Here is a 4,714-nt window from a genome sequence, read left to right as displayed (position 1 = left end):
ATTCCACATTATTACAAATAACTTCATTTCTGGACATTTATGGTTTGATTTCTTTGTATGTATGGATCACTTGGGTTGTTACCAACATCTGTTGAAAATTTCATGTCATTAGCACCTCTAGTAATATATTTACTGAGAAAAATGGTGACGTGTTCAATACTTATTTTACCCGCTGTACAGTATATACTATTTATCGGGTTTCACAACAACTGACTTCCAGGTGAATAAAACCAAGGATTGTTTATATTTATTGGATGAATCGCTTCATTTTTTTCTTTCATCTATTCCAAGTATGTATTTTTATACAACTAAAATTTATTTTTCAAGCCCTGATTTTAAAATTCTCTTTCTGTTGAAATAAAAGATGAAGCCAGTTTTATTTACTAAATGAGCATCTCTGTCCAAACCTGACACAAAACAGGAGCTTATGGGCAGCAGGGTAGAGTTTACATTTTGCTAATGCAGTTTATTATACCAATACACATTTTTAAATAAAAACTGTTTTATTTGCCGAAAGTAACAAATACGTATAAAGCAGGGACTGGTCTGGTCTGACTCTAATCAGGTGAACTTCTTTCTTCATTACTTTGTTCTCTTACTGATTTTATGCTTGGTACTAACCACAGCTCCAGGGTTATACGCTTGATTAGATTTTTTTCTCTTATTAATTTGAGAAGTTCTAAGTTACGGCAATGCAACTTTAGGACTTATATTAATTAAACACCCAAAGGCTCTTTGTCTTTTGCTGACTTGTAAAATGAGCCTCTGTTCCAGAATATTACAATTTATTAACATTTCTTAAAATCCAGTTTTATTAAACCAAGGATGYTGTTTAATTACTGGATGAAATGATGTGATCTTCAGCTCTCAGTGGAGACGTTCACAGCTGAGAGTAGGATCCTCCAAATCTGAGGCCATGATCCTCATTTGGATACACACAGTACACACACTACACAGTACACACAACACACACCAAAGAAAGGGGAACCTTTTAGTGTTTGGAGTCATTTTGAMGTTTGTTGAGACGTTGTCAGGTTTGGTCGTTTTGGTTGTCAGACTTTTCCTGGGTTCCATATCATCTGTTTTAACTGAGTGACCACTTCTGAAATGTACCAGGTGTTGTCCTTTATTTGATCTTTGGGTTTTTGAAATAACATGACACACATCATCTGAATCAGCACTGTGATTCAGATTATGTGCGTCATAATCTGAATCAGCACTGTGATTTCTAGTCTGGAAGGCTTCGTCAAGTTTCAAAGCAGTGTCTGTATTCAGAGCCAGCAGTGGGTCCACCTTATTTAGTTTGAAGCTCACAGCTTCTCAGCTAGTCTGTGCTTGCTTTTGAATGAGTGAGTCGGTGACTGATGGAGGCTCTGGACAGAGGTGCAAAGTAATGAAGTACAAATACTTAGTTATTGTACTTGAGCCTTCTCGATCACCTTCCCCCTCCTGCATCTCTTCCTGGCCCCTCTCGTTTCATGCAGCCTCCTTGGGTGTCGGAGGGTCTTCGAACTGGTTTTCTGGTCTTTGTTCCCAGGCCTGTTTGTTTTTTCTTGGTCCTTGTGTGTGCGTGTTCTGTGTCCTCTCCTCTTGTCTTGGTTTGGGACGTTGGGAGCCACCTGTCAGTCTGTTTGTGCATCTGTTTTGCGAGTATTTATATTTTTTTGGGGGGGGAGTTACTCTTCCACAGCTGAGGGACTCAGAGTAGAGCCGCTGCTCCTCCACATCCAAATTAAAWTAAATTTGTCTGACAAAGCAGCAGCTCTCATTTACAGTCGTCTCGTTTGGCTCGGTACTTCTCTCCTCTCAGTAGGGTTGTTTACAGCACACGCGATTTCCAGTTAGCTTCTTAGCTTAGCCTCCTTCACAGCGACAACACGTGCTTCAGCAGAGGCCACGCCTCTTGCAAGAATCACTTCTCTATGCATCAAGTCCAGACCTTGTACGAAGCAAAGTGAAGGACAGGGTCTGGTTTTAACCAGGCTATTATTCTCCATACATTTTTAAAAATAAAAACCAAATTAACGTTTTAGTAAAAAATTTTGAGGACCCCCAAGATACCTCTCGCGGACCCCTGGGGGTCCAGGGACCTTAGTTTGAGAACCTCTGTTAAGGGACATGAAGCTGAAAGAAACAACTGTCCTCACATAAAACATTTTAYTAATCCAAAACCACATTTATTTATTTAGAATCTGATCCCAAACAACTGCTGGTTGAAGTTAAAGGGATAATTCAAACATTTTGAAGTGAGCTTAGAGGAAATGTGAACCCAGTSAGTCTTTAAACCATCAACATGTCAGTTATTAGACACAAGACCAGCAGCCAGAAGCTGAAGCRTCTGTGGACCAACGCCCCCTATAGTTTTTACTTTGCTGCAGCATTTAAAAAAAAAAACATGTTTAGTTTCACTTCATCTGAAGCTTGAAGAGAAGTGTGGTGTTACGCTGTGATTGACAGTCTCAGATTGTGGGCGGGGCTTCAGCATGCCTCATGTCCTGAGTGAGCTCACTCTGGTTCCAACTTTACAGACACCACAAAATGAAACTGAATGATGGGAGTTGGTTTTCACAGGTGTCTCCTGTCCAGGTCTTCTCCTCTGTTGGAAAGAACCTGAGGCTTGCAGTCCAGAAAGTCCAGAAAGTCCAGGTCTAAAACCCCACATCAGTGATAAACAACAACAAAGTGTCTCAAATCAGCCCAACAGTAGAAATAAAGTTTACTAAGATCAGATCACAAACTGAGGGGATGATGTCAAATYACCTGTTACTGGGCTCACAAACACTCAGAATTCAAACAGTCAATATCTTACCTGCTGTAGATAACTCTTTAAATGACCTCATTTTGGACATCAGGTTCTAATTTGAGTTATTTTTTTTATTTAAAGCACTGAAAGCAGCAGCGTTCTGTAACAGTTTGGGGGGATTTTAGRGGCATTTTCTGCAGGACCTTCATATTTCTGCTAAAACAAAGGTGGAATGTGAAACTTAGTAAAGCTGGGAAGTTTTAAAGGAAGCAGGTCCACCTGGACTAGCCATTATCTCATCAGTGCAGTCAGAATGAAACCATTTAATTATATTAAATATATTGTTTCTAACTTTTACACAAAAACATGTTAAAAAATGAAAGCACCTTTAAAACGACTGTAGGGTTGTAAAGTGAGAGGAAYTCAGGGTTCAGGATTGTATAAAGCCAAATAAAACTACCAGCAYGTTGAATTTGATAAAAAGCGGCCAAAGGAACAGATTCTGAGGGTTGTTTTTTTTTTTCTTATTTTACCAAACTAAAACCAAACTGGAGCCTAAAATGTCTCACAACAAAAACTAGTGTTTGTGTGAGAGTAGAGACGACAGAAACAAGAAGAATAAAAACAAAAAGTCAATCCAGAGGCATGCAGCCAGCGATACAGGAAAAGTACACTTCATCCATGGTATATGAGGGGCGGGGTCAAACACTACAGGTGCACAGGTGAGCTGCTGGAACCACTCAACACTTCTAACAACAGCCTGCAGCTGGAGCAGGTTATCAGACTACAACATGCTCAGAAAACAAACTGATAAAAGACTTTCTGCAATAAATTAAAGACATTTAGATTTTAAATATTTTCTGCAATTTTACATCCAGTAAATGTTCCTGGAGAAAAACAAAAAATCTCTTCCTCCTCCTCCCCTGGGCCCGCACTCATCATCAGTACTCCTCAATAAATAGTTCAGAATAAATAAAAGGAAGGTGGTTCATGGTTCTGAGAGGCCAGGTGGAGGAGGAGGCAGGTCAGAGACTCCAGGTCCTGGGTCCATCTTCTCCAGGTCCCACCTGCTCAGGAGAGTGTCTGAGTCTGACGTCTCTTCTGTCGTGACTTCCTGACGTTGGGAGGAGTCGGCAACATCCTGACAGAGTGAGGAGCCGACAAAGTCTTCCTCACTCCTTTCAACCAGAAAAAGTCTTCCTCACTTCCTCGTTTCAGGAGTCTACAATCTTGGCGCTGGTCAGGCCCACAGCAGCTCATCAGCTGTCCATACTGCAACACTCTGAGGGGACAGGAAACACACCAGGCTTCAGGAACATGGTTGAAAACTGAAACGGCTCACGGAAGTTAGAACTTTATGTGACTGCAGTGACATTTTTATAAATGACACTTTTTATATATTTACACTTTGAGTTGTTTGATTTCTTTCAACTTTTTACATCACAGTGTGATGATGTCCCTCTCAAATGGGCTTGAGTCAAAAAACTGTTTCAACATTTTAGAGTTAAAAAGTTTATCAAGTTTTCTGTCAAACTGTTCGTATGGTTTAAATGACTTTTTAAAAAGTTGTTTGTTGCTCTTTTTTGGGGGGTGGGTCATTAGAGGGATCTGAAAACTCATTAAATCTAAAAGATATAGGTCAGATTTTTAGGATTTGTTCAGCTGGTCTGGTTTGAGCCGATCAAGGTGAGAACCGGGCGAAGGTTGGTGCATCCCTAAGTTTTTTTAATGTTTTCTCCTTCAGTATTCATAAACTTATATTTATCAAAAATAAAAATGTTCGAAATAAAAGAGCTGATGGTTTAAATTAGTCCTAAGCAGTGGCGGCTGGTCAATGGGGGCGCTGGTCCCCCCTGTAGTTTTGGTACACAAAAATAAAATAAAATAACAAAAGAAAATGTTATAAATGTTTTGACATTATATCGTATATGTTTTCTGATAAGCAAAATAAATAATTTATAGTTATTGATG

The sequence above is a fragment of the Austrofundulus limnaeus genome, unplaced genomic scaffold (genome assembly GCF_001266775.1).
Source record: "Austrofundulus limnaeus strain Quisiro unplaced genomic scaffold, Austrofundulus_limnaeus-1.0 Scaffold69, whole genome shotgun sequence".
NCBI classification, from domain to species: domain Eukaryota; kingdom Metazoa; phylum Chordata; class Actinopteri; order Cyprinodontiformes; family Rivulidae; genus Austrofundulus; species Austrofundulus limnaeus.
Note: the sequence above shows the minus strand (reverse complement) of the source record.